A 16,204-nucleotide genomic window follows, 5' to 3' on the forward strand; every position below is an offset into this window, starting at 1 on the left:
CCTTAAGGATTCTCTCTTTGTCTTTAATTTTTGGAATTTTGATTACTATGTGTCTAGGTGTGGGCCTGTTTGGGTTCTTCTTACTTGGGGCTTTCCATGCTTTTTCAACTTGAATGCCTTCTTTCTTCACCAAGGTAGGAAAGTTTTGTCACTATTTCATCAAATATATTCTCTAACCCTTGTCCATTTTCTTCCTCTTCAGGGACTCCTATGAGGTGAATGTTATTACGTTTTCAGTTGTACTACAATTCTCTTAAGATGTTCTGGTTTTTAATCATTTTTTTCTTTTGGTTTTCTGAGTGGTTGATTTTTTCTACCCTGTCCTCTAATTCATTGATCTGGTCCTCAGCTTTTTTCATTGTGCTGGTTAAACCTTCCAATGTTTTCTTTATTTCTGCTATATCATCCTTCGTTTTCACTTATTTGGTTTTCAATGTTTCTATATCTCTACTCATGGTGCTGATGTCCTTACTCATGCTGTGGAGCTTTCTCAAGATAAACCCTCTGAACTTTATGGCTGATAATTTGCTTAGCTGCATTTCATTGATCTCATCTTCAATAGAAGTCTCTTGTTCTTTCGTTTGGGATTTGTTTTTTTTGTTTCACAATTTTGGCTATCTCAGTGTGTTTTGGAGCCTGCCAAATTTTTTCTGTGGGTGTTGGTGTTCTGCTGTTTGTGACTCCCTCTACTGGGTTTGGATGAGTCTGGGTGGGCCCACGTTAAACACCACTGTCAAGTCTCACTCTCCTGGGTAGATTTTCAAACCCAGGTAAGGTTCAGTTATCCTCTAGTTTTTTCCTGGTGACTAGTAGTCAGTTACTCAGTTCCTTGGAATATAACGCTGGTGTAATGCATTAGAGGATTTTCAGAGGGTCTGATAGATGCTGGTTATTAATGAGACTCAATTTGCATTTTTTTTGCCTACCTGGGGAAGGCTGAATTATTGATGGGGCAGCTGCTGCTTTTCCCCACAGCTCTGGGAAGGAGCACACTGGCCACTGTCATTTGCGGCCACAACTCAGCAAAAACTCTGAGTTTCCTCCAAATCCTGGGTGTCCCCACAGATTTCCAGCCCAGTTTGCCCTTCCTCTGGTTTGGCCCCTAGGTGAGTGTCTGTGGCTATTTTAGTGTTTTGTTCTGGCTCTCTGCACTGTGGAGTGGGCTTGGTCTTTATTTTCCAAGGGCGCTGCTCACAGCTTAGACTGCTGCTGTCCATGGACTCTCAGCCCACACCCTCTTGTGCTTCCGCAGATCCTATCATTGTCCCTGGTTATATGGTCCTGTCCTGCTGCTATTCTGTTGCTTTTTCCCAAGAATTTGTCTTTATTTTTGTTGTAATTTCTGTTTGGTCCTGGGAGATCTTTTGTGTAGCTTCTATTTACTCCACCTCCGTTTTTCACAACCTCTATGCCTATCTTGTGTGCAGCTGGGTAACGCAGGCCTTTTTGGTGCCCCAGCACCCTGCAGGTGTTGTGGGTAATTGGATAGCACAGTCCCTTTGGGGACTAGGTTCTATGCCTATGTTATGGGCTTCTGGGTCACACAGGCCTCTCCCATGCTTCAGCATTCCACAGGCCTGGTGGGTAACTAGATTGCGCAGTCCCTGCTGGGTTGCACAGGCCTCTGTGGTGTTTCAACACTCTGCAGGTCCTGAGGGTAACTAGATTGCACAGTCCCTGCTGGGTCACACAGGCCTCTCTTGTGCCCCCGCACCCTGCAGGTCCAGTGGGTGGGTGGCTGAATTGCACCTGTCTCTCTAGGGCTCCTGCTTCCCACTGCTCTTGTGAGCTACTGGACAGCACAGGTCCCACAGCTAGTGGCTGGGGAGTGCTGCTGCCCAGTGGGGCTCAACTGCTGCTAAGCTTTTGTTGTAGTTTTTGGGGATGGGTCTCAGCTGCTGGTCTGTGCTTCTGTTGCCTGGAGATGGATGTCTGCTCCCTAGTTTCTGTTGCTGGTGGCATATCTGGACTGTGATCAGGCTGCTACTATGGAGAATGGTGCTGGGCTCCAGGCTGTCTGCAACTTTTGTGACAGGCACCTTGGGGGCTCCACTACTGTGCACAAGTCTGTGTTGACACAGAGTGTCCACTGGTGGGATAGTGGCAGGTGTGCTGGTGGGCTCAGGTTGCTGGGCCCTAGATGCTTCCACTGCCTCCTTCCAGGGAAGACCAGGATATTCCAAAATGGTTGGATCTCCCTGTGGTGCAGGGTGAAGCACCCTGAAACACCGCTTACCGAGGTAGCTGGCTACTCTTGTCTGTAGCACAGGAACCTTGTGCTCTGTGTCTCTGCACTTCTTTCGTTTGGTCGTCCACCTTTGCGTCCACTCACTCTCTCACACACTAGTTCACTCTCTCAAGCACTCACCCTCCCTCTTGTCCACCATCTTTTATAGTTTCTTATTTTTATTTTTAATTACAATTGCCAACATTATATTAGGTTCAGGTGAACATCCAGTGATTAGATAGTCATAGGTATGTAAAGTACAGAATAGCAAATAAATTAAATAATATTCTAATAAGTATGTATGGTGTCAGATGGGTGCAAGCTTGAGTATGATGATCTCTTAGTAAGTTATGAGTCATCTTTCTAATTTGAGGTCACCTATTGCCTTCTCCAACAAGTCATATATATCTCTTCTACCTTCAAGATAGTCTGCCACACATTCTTCTATATGAGATCTGCACATTGCAGATGATGGAACTTTGGCTCTGACACTGTATTCTGATTTGTTTCCATGGTTCTTTACTATAAAAAGCTGTGAGCATCTCAAGGACAGGAACTTTGCATCACACCCATTTATCCCTACACCTAACACATTGACAAATTTATAGTAGGTTTTCAATAATGATTCGTTGAATGCATGAGTGAGTAAATGAATATTTTCATAAACATCTTTTATAATTATTTTTGGTCAAGTTTCAGCAATTACACAGATGAATAGATGAATTAATGTTACAAAAGAAAAAAATAATAATGCATTAGTACTGTAAAGAAAAAAGCAGGCAATCAAATTGCCTATGAGAAATTATAGTAGCTAACATCAATTGCCAACCAGATCTTTGTACATATGATACTTAATCCACTTAATAATATCATTAGATAATTATGATTATGATACATGTTTTAGAAGTATAAAATGAGGTTTGAAGTAGAAAAGCTGCTTGCCCTGGATCATAAGCTAATAAGTGGTGGTGCCAAACATCTCTCCAAAATTATTTCTTTATTTATACTACTTTAGCTTTTGCTACCTAATGTAACATGGTTTTAGAATCATAATATTTGAAATATTGAAAGATTAAGAATATTTCTTCATTATATTTAAGAATTACAATCAAATACATTTAAGAACACTGCCTCTTTCTCTTGAGGATGTGCAATATGCTTAGCATATTAAAAACTCTAAAAAGTCTTAAAATAGCCCTGGCCGGTTTGGCTCAGCGGTTGGAGCAGCTGCCTGTGGTCCAGAGAGACCCGGGTTCGGTTCCCGCTAAGGGCATATACCTTGGTTGCGGTTTGTCCCCGGCCCTGGTTGGTCGTGCGGGTGGCAGCCACTCGATGTGTCCCTTTCACATCGATGTTTCCCTCTCTCTCTCTTCCTCTCTCTCCCTCCCACTATATCTGTACAAAAAATGGAAAAATGTCCTTGGCTGAGGATAAAAAAAAAAAAAAAAGTCTTGTAATAAAGGGCTTAATTGCTTTTATTAACACAGCTTAGCCTAATTGATGACAGAACTTTTTTTTTTCCATGAGAAGGCTAAGAGGTATTCTGATCACCAATTCCACTGGGGTTTAGGGGTTCCTCCACACATCCAACAAACAATTTAGACACCAGGTGGATGTACTACAATTGTAATTAATTTTGACCGAATCTATGTGAATATAACATAATATTCCACAGGTTAATAGCTCAGTCTTACAAGACTCTCCTTCCCATCAAATGCAGTCTAAAGCCCAGGTTATCTGTTATCTGTCTTTCTGACCAACTCGCTATAAATCATAGGTTCCCACAACAGTCTCCTTCATAAGTTTGATTAATTTAGTAGAGCAGCACATAGATCTAAAAAAGATTTTGCTTGCTAGAGCACTGATTTATTTTTAGAAGAATACAACTCAAGAGATTCATAAGGCAAGGTGAATGGGAAGGGGCATTCCCTCTCCAAATGTTCATGTGTTCACCCCTTGGAAGTTTTCCAATACATTGTCCATTTGAGTTTTTATGAAGAATTAGTTACATAGGCATGTTTGATTAAATCATTGACTGTTGGTGATTAGTTTTCCCTCTAGTCTCTCTTTCTTTCATAATCTTAAGAAAAATGCTTTTAGTTTCTGCCTATTGTGTATGATATTGGCTGTAGGTTTCATATACGGACTTTTTATGTTGAGGTATGATCTCTCTAGTCACACTTTGCAGAGAGTTTTTATCATAAGAAATGCTGGATTTTATCAAATGCTTTTTCTGAATCTATTGATATGATCATGTGATTTTTATCTTTTATTTTCTTTATGTGATATACCACATTTATTGATTTGCAAATATTGTATCAACCTTACATCCTCAGGATAAATCCAAATTGATCATGGTATATGATCTTTTAATGTATTGCTGGATTTGGTTTGCTAATGTTTTGTTGAAGATGTCATCAGGGGTTATTGGCCTATAATTTTCTTTCTTTGTAGTATCTTTATATGGTTTTGGAATTAGGATAGATGATGCTGGCTTAATAAAAAGAAAAGTTGGAAGTCTCCACTCCTCTTGATTTTTTTAGAATAGTTAGAGAAGGATAGGTGTTATTTCTGCCTTGAAAGTTTGGTAAAATTCAGATGAAAAGCCATCCGGTTCAGTGTTTTTGTTAGGAGTTTGGTTTATTTATTTACTTTTTAAAATTACAACTTCAATTTCACTAGTTGTAATCTGTCTATTCAGATACTATGATTTGTCCTGATTGAATTTTAGAAGATTGCATGTTTCTAGGAATTTTTCCATTTTGCCCACATTATCCAAATTCTTATAATCCTTTGTATTTCTGTGATGTCAGTTGTTACATCTCTACTTTCATTTCTGATTTTATTTATTTCAGTCCTCTTTCTTTTCTATTTCTTGATGAATCTAGTTAAAGGTTCATCCATCTTGTTTATCTTTTCAAAGAACCAGATCTTGAATTCATTGATCTTTGCTACTGTTTTTTAGTCTCTATGTCATTTTTTTCCACACTAATCTTTATTCTTTCTTTTCTTCTACTTACTCTGGCCTTTGTTTTTTGTTACCTTTCTAGTTGTATTAGATATAGGGTTAAGTTGTTTATTTGAGATTATTCTTGCTTTTTTGAGATAAGACTGTGATGTTATGAACTTCCGTCTCACAAGTGCTTTCATTGTGTCCCATATGTTTTGGGTTGTTCTGTATTTACCTTCATTTGTTTCCAAGTAATTTTTTTTTTATTTTTTATTTATTAATTTGTTTTTGTTACAGATGTTTCTCATTTTTACCCCATTGACACCCTCCTCCACTTTCCTCCCCACCCATCCCCACCTTTATTGTTCATGTTCACTGGTCATGCATACATGCATGTAAGTTCTGTGGTTTATCTCTTCCCCCACAAACCCCCCTCCTCTGAAGGTTGTCAGTTTGTACCACACTTCTATGTCTTTGGGTTAATTTTGTTCAGCAGTTTGTTTAGTTCATTATATTCCACAAATAAGTAAGATCATGTTTGTGTTTCTCTGCTTGGCTTGTTTCATTTAGCATAATACTCTCCAAGTCCTTCCATGCCATCTCACAGGATAAGATATCTTTATTTCTTACAGCTGCATAGCATTCCATTGTGTAAATGTACCACACCTTTTAATCCACTCATCTACTGATGGACACTTGGGTTGTTTCCAGATCTTAGCTATTGGTCCATCAGTAGATGAGTGGATTTTCCAAGTAATGTTTTATTTTTTCCTTGATCTCATTTGCCTCCAAGTGTTTGACTATCTTTGAGGAATGTTTTTTTTTTTTGGAGTTTATTTCTAGTTTACTGTCATTATAATCTTAGAAGTTGCTTGGTATTATTTCAATTTTACTGAAATTGTTAAGACTCATTCTTTGACTTACAATGTGGTCTGTCTTTGAAAATGTTCCAAGTGTACTTGAGAAGAATGTATATTCAGCAGCGTTCAGATGAAATTTTCTGAAAATATCAATAAAATCCATCTGATCTAGTATGTTGTTTAAGATCACTGTTTTCTTGTTCATTACTTGTCTGATAGATTTATCCACTGATGACAGTGGAGTATTAAAATATCCTACTATGGGGAGAAGAAAAAATGGCGGCGGAGTAAATGGAAGCTACACAGACCATCTCCCAGGACCAAACTGGATTTACAATGAAAATAAAGACACATCATCAGGAAGGGGCAACCTAAAGGCAGCTTGGAGCACCATATAACCAGGGACACTGACTCAATCCCGGTAGGCTTGCGAGGACGTGAGAGGGGGCTGGGAGCCCATGGTCCTCAGCGGCCTGGGCTGGGAACATTGGACTCTGCTGGAAGCTGTGCCTTTGCTGGGTACTGTGGCCTCAGCTGGGACCAGCAGCCACTTTGTCTGGGTCCTGCGACCTCAGCTGGGTGCTATGCCCTCAGCTGGGTCCAGCAGCGGTGGCTGGAAGCTGCACCCTCGGCTGGGTCCTGCGACTTTGGCTGCGTGCTACACCCTCAGCTGGGACCAGTGGCCTCGGCTGGAAGCTGTGCCCTCGGCTGGGTCCTGTGGCCTTGGCTGGGACCTGCGGCCACATCGGCTGGGTCCTGCGACCTCAGCTGGGTTCTATGCCCTCAGCTGGGATCACCAGCCTCGGCTAGAAGATGTGACCTCAGCTGGGTCCTGTGGCCTCGACTGGGACAAGCAGCTGCCTCGGCTGGGTGCTACGCCTTCGGCTGGGTCCTGAGATCTTGGCTGGATGCTATGCCCTCAGCTGAGAAATGCTGCAGACTTGGCCGCCCTTAGCTGAAAGCAGCGCCCTCAGGTTAAAGTCACAGGCGGCTCCACGGTGCAGAGCCAGGACAGAGACTAAATTAGCAGCAGCCACTCACCTTGGACTCTAGCAGAGGGACTGCAGACAGGACTGGAACTGTGTGGGGACACTGGGGATTTGGAGGGTGCTCAGAAATATTGCTGAGTGCAGCCACTCAGAACTGTGGTCATCTTACTCCTTCCCAGTGTCCTGGAGAGAGGTGGTGGCCCCTCCCTCAGAGATTCAACCATACCTGTGGCCATTTAAATGCTAATTGAGGCCCATTAACAACCAGCATCTGCCCCACCCTCAGGAAATCCACTTACACTGAGTACCTGAGGGAGTTTTACAGTCAACTTAGAAACCAAGGTTCTTCAGGTGACCACTACTAATAGCCTCCAGGCAAAAAAGCTAGAGGATAACTACCATTCCCTGAGTTAGCAACTTTAACCAGGAAAGTTAAGACTTGACAGTGGTGTTTAAAGTGGGTCCTCCCTGCCTCATCCAAACCCAAGAGTGGGAGCCACAAACAGCAGAACACTAACATCCACAGGGAAAATTTGGCAGACTCCAAAACCCACTGTGATAGCCGAAATGGTGAAAAACAGAAACAAAAGCCAAATGAAAGAACAAGAGACCTCTACTAGATGAGATAAATGAGGTGCAGTTAAGCAAGTTCACAGAACTAAATATCAGAGCCATGATCTTGATGAAGCTCAACAGCATGTGTAAGGACATGAACACCGTGAATAAAGACATAGAAATGTTGAAAAGCAACCAGCTGGAAATTCAAAACCACCAAGAAGAAATGAAGAAAGACATATCAGAAATAAAAAATAAAAAAACTTTAGAAAGTCTAAATAGCAGAGTAGAGGAAGCTGAAAACAGGATCAGTGAATTAGAAGATAGGGTAGAAAAAAATCAACCAATCAGAAAACCAAAAGGAAAAAATAATTAAAAAAACAGGAAGACAGCTTAAGAGAACTGTGGGACAACTGGAAACGTAATAACATTAACATCATAGAAGTTCCCGAAGAAGAAGAAAATGACCAAGGGCTAGAGAATATATTTGAAGAAATAGTGACAGAAACCTTCCCTAATTTGGTGAAGAAAGAAGGCATTCAAGTTTAAGAAGCACAGAAAGCCCCAAGTAAGAACCCAAACAAGCACACATCAAGACACATAGTAATCAAAGTGCCAAAAATTCAAGACAAAGAGAGAATCCTAAAAGCAGCAAGAGAAAAGCAACAGGTTACATAAAAAACCCCATAAGGCTCTCAGCTGACTTCTCACAAGAAATACTACAGGCCAGAAGGGAATGGCATGAGGTAATCAAATCATGAAAAACAAGAATCTGAATCCAAGACTACTCTACCGAGCAAGGCTACCATTCAAAATAGAAGGTAAAATAAAGAGCTTCTGGGATAAAAAAAAAAAAAAAAAAAAAAAAGGCTAAGAGAATACATAAGCACCAAACCAGCAATGCAAGAAATGTTAAAAGGACTGCTGTAATTAACAAGAGAAATAGGAAAAAAAACTGTAACCACACTAAACAAAAATGGCAATAAATAGGTACATATCAATAGTCTCCTTAAATGTAAATGGTTGAATGCTCCCATAAAAAGATACAGAGTAGCTGATTGGATAAGAAAGCATGACTCATGTATATGTTGCTTACAAGAGACCCACCTCACAACAAAAGACTCACATAGGTTGAAAGTGAAGGGATGGAAAAAAATCTTCCAAGCAACAGAAAAGGAAAAAAAAATAGGGTAGCAAAACACATATTTGATAAAAATAGATTTCAACATGAAGACCATAACTAGAGATAAAGAAGGCCACTACATAATATTGAAAGGATCTATGCAACCTAATATAGGAGCACCAAAATATATCAAATATCTTGTGGAGGACTTCAAAGGAGAAATTGATAGGAATACAATCATAGCAGGGAACTTCAACACCCCGCTGACATCACTGATTAGAACCATTGGACAAAAAATTAGCAAGGAAACAGAGACTCTAAATGAAGCACTAGACCAAATGGATTTAATAGATATCTACAGAGAATTACACCCCAAAACTACAGAATTCACATTCTTCTCAAGTGCACATGGGACATTGTCAAAGATAGACCACATGTTAGGGCACAAACTAATCTCTACAAATTTAAGAAGACTGAAATCATATCAAGCGTCTTCTCAGATCACAATGGCATGTAACTAGAAATAAATTGCAAGAAGAATATACAAAGACATTTGAACACATGGAAGCTAAATAGCATGTTATTAAACAATGAATGGGTTACCGTGGAGATCAAGGAAGAAATTAAACACTTCCTGGTAACCAATGAAAATGAAGACACAACACAAAATCTATGGGATACAGCTAAAGCAGTTCTGAGAGGGAAGTTCATGGCACTACAGGCCTACCTCAAAAAACAAGAAAAATCTCTAATAGACTATCTAACCTCACAACTTAAATAACTCGAGAGCAAACAAAAAGACAAACCTAGAGCAAACAGAAGGAAGGAAATAGTAAAGATCAGAGCAGAAATAAACAACATAGAGACCAAAAAATCAATTCAAAGGATCAATGAAACAAAGAGCTGGTGTTTTGAAAAGGTAAACAAGATTGATGGACCCTTAGCTAGACTCACCAAGAAACAAAGAGAGAGAACCGAAATTCACAAAATCAGAAATGAAAGAGAAGTAACAACTGACACCACAGAAATAGAAAAGATCGTTAACAACTACTATGAACAATTATATGGCAAAAAATTTGAAATCTAAGTGAAATGGACAAATTTCTAGAAACACATAGTCTCCCAAAACTGGACCAGGAAGAGATAGAAAACTTGAACAGACCAATAACAACATAAGAAATTGAAGATGTAATCAAGACTATCCCAGCAAACAAAAGCCCTGGCCCAGATGGCTTCACGGGGGAGTTTTACCAAACATTCAAAGAAGAACTAAAACCCATTCTCCTCAAACTATTTCAAAAAATTCAGGAAGAAGGAAGACTCCCAAACTCGTTTTATGAAGCCAGCATAACTCTAATTCCAAAACCAGAAAAAGACACTACAAAGAAAGAACACTACAGGCCAATATCCCTGATGATCATAGATGCCAAATTCCTAGAGAAAATACTAGCAAATCAGATCCAGCTATACACCAAAAAATTATCCACCATGACCAAGTGGGATTAATCCAAGGAATGTAAAGCTGGCATAATATTTGCAAATCAATAAAAGTGATACACCACATAAATAAAATGAAGAATAAAAATCACATGATCATATCAATAAATTCTGAAAAGGCCTTCGAAAAAATCTAGCATCCATTTCTGATAAAAATGCTTAGCAATGTGGGAATAGAGGGATCATATCTAGACATAATAAAGGCCATATATGAAAGACCTACAGCCAACATCATACTCAATGGGCAAAAACTGAAAGCATTTTTCTTTCTTTTTTTTTCCTCACCAGAGGACATTTTTCCATTTTTTTTGTTCAGGTAGAGTGGGAGGGAGAGAGAGGAACAGAGAGAGAGAGAGAAACATCGATGTGAAAGGAACACATCGAGTGGCTGCTACCCGCACAACCGACCAGGGCTGGGGACAACCTGCAACTGAGGTATGCGCTCCTAGCGGGAACCGAACCCGGGTCTCTCAGGACCGCAGGCCGACGCTCTAACCGCTGAGCCAAACCGGCCAGGGCAAAAAGCATTTTTCTTAAGAACAGGAACAGGGCAAGGATGGCCACTTTGGCCACTCTTATTAAAATAGTACTGGAAGTCGTAGCCACAGCAATCAGACAGGAAGAAAAAATAAAAGGGATCCAAATTGGAAAGGAGGAAGTGAAACTGTCATTATTTGCAGATGACATGATACTATATGTAGAAAACCCCAAAGACTCCATCAAAAATTTACTAGACTTAATAAATGAATTTGGAAAAGTAGCAGGACAGAAAATTAATGTCAAGGAATTGATGGCATTCTTATACATTAATGATGAACTCACAGAAAGAGAAACTAAGAAAACAATCCTATTTACCATTGTGGCAAAAAAATTAAAATACCTAGGACTAAAATAAACCAAAGAAATAAAGGACCTATTCGCACAAAACTGCGGGTCATTAAAAAAAGCAATAGAGGAAGATATAAAAAGTGGAAGCACATGTTCATGGATTGGATGAATTAACATCATTAAAATGTCTCCATTACCCAAAGCAATCTATCAATTCAATGCAATCCCCATCAAAGTACCAACGGCATACTTCACAGAATTAGAACAAGTACTTCAAAAGTTCATATGGAACCAAAAAAGACCTTGAATAGACACAGCAATCTTGAAAAAGAACAACAGTGTTGGAGGGATCACAATACTAGATTTCAGGTTATACTACAAAGCCACCGTAATCAAAACAGCCTGGTACTGGCACAAAAACAGGCATATAGACCATTGGAACAGAAAAAAGAACCCAGAAATGGACCCAAGGCAATATTCTCAATTAATATTTGACAAAGGTGGCAAGAGCATACAGTGGAGTAAGGACTGCCTCTTTAATGAATGGTTCTGGGAAAATTGGACAGCTACATGCAGAAAAATAAAACTAGACCATCAACTTACACTCTATACAAAAATAAACTCAAAATGGATAAAAGACTTAAATGTGACTCATGAATCCATAAAAATACTAGAAGAAACTGTAGGCAACAATGTTTCAGACATCATGTGCAGCAGAATTTTCACTGATACATCACCTAAGGCAATAGAAACAAAGGAGAAAATGAACACATGGGACTACATCAAACTCAAAAGATTCTGCACAGCGAAAGATACAATCATCAAAATGTAAAGGCTACCCAGTGCATGGGAGAGCATAATTGCCAATGATATATCAGATAAGGGGTTAATTTCTAATATATAGAGAGTGCTCATACAACTCCACAAAAGGAAGACAAAGAACCCAAATAAAAAAAAAAAATGGGCAGAGGAACTAAATATACACCTCTCCAAACAGGATATACAAATGGCTAAGAGACATATGAAAAACTGCTCAACATCTCTAATCATCAGCGAGATGCAAATTAAAACAAAAATAAGGTACCACCTCACACCTGTCTGAATCGCCACCATCAATAAATCATCAAACAAGTGTTGGCGAGGGTGTGGAGAAAAGGGGACTCTAGTACACTGTTGGTGGTAATGCAGACTGGTGCAGCCACTATGGAAAACAATATGGTGTTACCTCAAAAAATTAAAAATTGAACTTCTATTTGACCCAGTGATCCCACTTCTAGGAATATACCCTAAGAAGCCTGAAACACCAGTCAGAATGGATATATGTACCCCCATGTTTGTAGCAGCACTATTTTCAATAGTTAAGATCCGGAAACAGCCCAAGTGTCCATCAGTAGATGAATGGATAAAAAAAAAAGTGGTGGTACATATACACAATGCAGCTGTGAGAAAGGAAGATCTCTTATTCTTTGAGACAACATGGAGGGACCTTGAAAGTATTATCCTAAGTGAAACAAGCCAAACAGAGAAAGACAAATATCATATGATCTCACTTTTTTGTGGAATATAATGAGCATAACAGTCTGAGGAACAGAGGAGTCCTAAAGAAGTGGAGTGGGGTACAGATTGACCATCCCCAGAGGAGAGGATATGGGGGAGAGGTAAACCACAGAACTTATATGCATGTATGCCTGAACAATGGACATGGACTACAGTCAGAGACCGGGTGGGGAGGGAGTTGAAGGGGGAAATCAGTAGGAGAAAATGGAGAAACATCTGTAATAAAAATAAATAAATTAATTAAAAAATAATGTAAATGTGAAAAAAAATAGAAAAATAAATAAAATATTAATGAAAATGTCTTCCTCTCTGTTCAATAATGATGTACCTTTACATTTTACTTTGTGTCACAATTAAATCATTTTCAGGTTGTGTTGAAGGCCCAGATTTTCAGAACTTTTTCTCTCTAATATAAATAAATATTATAGTGAAATATGCTTTAATAAGGACAAAATGGGATTTATAGAATATATGTTTTAATATCTTGGGTCAATTATTCTGTTTTTTTTTAAACGTGTGCAGTTTAGTATTAAAAATTGTTATTTTATAATTTTGAAGAAATCCATTAGACTGTACTTTGTAAACTATCTTAGATTGGCTTATAGTCATCATTTACTTAAAATATTTTATATGTGTTTCATATTTTGGGGTATTTTATATTCTTGCTTGAATTTTTTCTTTCTTGATGACAATTATGAAAATTTGTGTGTGGGTATTTCTTCTTCCTCACCCCTGACACTTATTCCCATATTTCTTTGCACCTGACAAATATTTTTGAATGAAACCCACGAGGGTTGATATTGGGGTTTAAAATGGGATTTGAAGAGAATGTTATGTAGTAGGATATTATTAAATGTTTTATTATAAACCAGTACCACATTTTAATACTTAATCTATGAAGTATTACTGATCTTTAAAATTTTAACTGGAAAATTGTTTTTGTCTAAATCACTTTCTATGAAATATTAGCAAGCCTTTCAGCCTCTACAAATCCTAAAATGCCCCACTATGAATATATGGTAAGTAGAACCTAGTCTTATCTTCGATTATATTTATGCTAGACTGTTTTGAAGTTTTCTTTTCCCACTATAGTCTGTTTCTTCCAATACAATTTCTTTTTTCACTTTGAGTCTGTTATTCTTTATTTTCCTTGTTTGAAGTTTTTCTCAGATGTCTGATAATCTTCATGATTAAGGATTAGGGAGTAAAATTATATTTGAAAGTTCTGCATATGTGAATCTGATTGGTCAACCTTGGATTTTGCTGTAAGATTATTTAGATGCTAATTTTTTAAAATTCAAGATTGCCAAGATTTTGTATTTTTATATCATTTTTTTTTTTGACTGATCAAATTTCACTGAGAGTTTTCTAATCTTCTGTCTGGATAGTAAAAGTATGACTGGCTGCCAGAGATTTTGGAGTAACAGTGAGAATTTATGGAGAGCAAGGGATTCTTCGCATTGGATATGCACATGGTTCATGGTCATTTAACTTTCTTGTTGTTTTAGTACACGTGCCATCAGCTGTTCCTGGTACTTTCAGAGAGTAATCCTCCAGGTATCTGCTGGAGTAGGAGACAGTTCCTTAGAGGCACAGACTGCATAAGTGGATCTAGAAATCTAAACATTTTCCAACAGTTTTTACCCTACTCCTTCTTTTAGCTTTTCCCTTTCATGCCCAATTCCATAAGTACCTAGGGCCAATAATTCCTGAATCTTTGAGGCTTCAGTAAGGTAAATCTGGTTAGTTTTCAGCTTTTCTTAAGGCCTGCTTGCAATTCAGTTTTCTTAGTTCTGCTAAGTCAATTATCACTGGTTCATTTGTTTTCCAACTTCCAACATGTTGTTGCTATTTTATTTGCTCCTGTTCTCTCTGTCCTTGTGGATCCTAGTGAAGTTTTCAAAAAAAGGGAAATTAGATGTGTATATTCAATCTACTATCTTATCTTTTGCCTCTGAAATTAAGCACCAGGGATTTATAGATTGAGGAATCCCAGAGTAGTCTTCATGGCAGGGATTCAAATATATAAACTACATTTAATTTGGAAGTGAGATACATCTGAATTACTTAAGGAATTAAATCAAACTATATACACCATAAAAGAAAATAGTTTTTATTGTTCCCAGTTTGTCATTTAGCCTTTAATAAATTTGTGAAAACTAAAAACATTTATTTTATATAGACTCTATTCTTCTGATGTCAAGTAAAGAATTTTATCTCCTATTCATTAGGTTTGTAAATGATTAGAAAAACTTCATTGCCCTCTGGCAATAAGATTATCATGTCAAACAATTCCAAGTGAGGCAGGTATGATGATTACATAGCATTAATGGCATATTTTGGTATAAATTGATATTATTGGCATTGTTTGAAAACAAGAGAAGAATAAAATTAAAGGAGCCTGGTTATATGATGTAACTGAATAAGACAAGGAGCACAAATGTATAGTATCAAAAGGAAATTGTTTTCTATTGGAATACAATGAGATAGAAAATGCATTATGAACTCTAAAGAAGTAATGAGAACATTTTTGCCCCCATTGTGCTTGTTTTTTTCCAGTAACTCACTTTCCCTAAAGTCCATAAAAAGACATGTGGCTGCTGTGTTTGAGGAAGACCTTTAGAAAGAATAGAAATTATATAAATAGGAGTTAAAATTACAGTTCCTAATCTGAAAAAGATTAAAATATAGGAAAAGTGTAAGAAAATTAACAGAACTTAATTGATAATCGATCAATTTAGATAAGACTAAGGTCTAAATTGTCCTTATTTTTTGCAATTTTTTTCATTTATTTAACAAATATTTGAGTGAGTAACTTGTTTGTGCCAGATTCTGTGCTTGGTGCGTATAGAATATAGATATGAAAATGATAAAAACTATAACTATGGGTACTCTCTACTGAATGTATATTCTGCAACAGGATTTCTTGTAGGCATGCTATTAATATGCCGTTTCTTATTTATTCCTCCTAAGAGCTTTTAGTGGCATTCATTATTATCCCTAATGACTTTTCTAATATTTGTCATTTAGGGGCTCAATAAGAAAGAGAGAACCACACAAATTAGAATAATCTGTGGAGGTTTCATAAAGGAACTATGTATAAAGGTGTGGGTGGGATTGAGAGGAACCTCAGAAAATGTAGAAACCTGTTAGTGATGCAAAATTGTCACTAGCCCTAGTGTCAAAGGACCTGGAAGGGGAGCAAAGCTAGACTCCTTGATAGCAATAGTGAAAGTCTGTCTAGGGACACAACCAGCCTGGAATTACCCACCTGCAGAGTTGCAATCAGGGGAATATATAACTTGAGTCTCACTCTTCCCCCTCTGTCATATTTCCTGGGGTTTTTAATAAACCAAAGTCAACTCAAAACCAGATGAGTCTATTTATGTATGTCATACCATTCAGCCAACTGGAGCAGATAGTAGAAAGGGGAGGGTTGAGAATAGATATGGATGGAGCAACATATCCAGCACACAAGGCTACACAGTAAATGCCAGTTGTAGAATTGGAACTCAAATGTAAATGGTTCCAATGTCCATGGATATTTCATGAAGAATTTTAGTCTTACATAGTTATGCTTTGATAAAGTAAAAATTTTGTGGGAGAGACATACTTGTC

Source organism: Molossus molossus, unplaced genomic scaffold (assembly GCF_014108415.1).
Source record: "Molossus molossus isolate mMolMol1 unplaced genomic scaffold, mMolMol1.p scaffold_m16_p_2, whole genome shotgun sequence".
In the NCBI taxonomy this organism is placed as follows: Eukaryota; Metazoa; Chordata; class Mammalia; order Chiroptera; family Molossidae; genus Molossus; species Molossus molossus.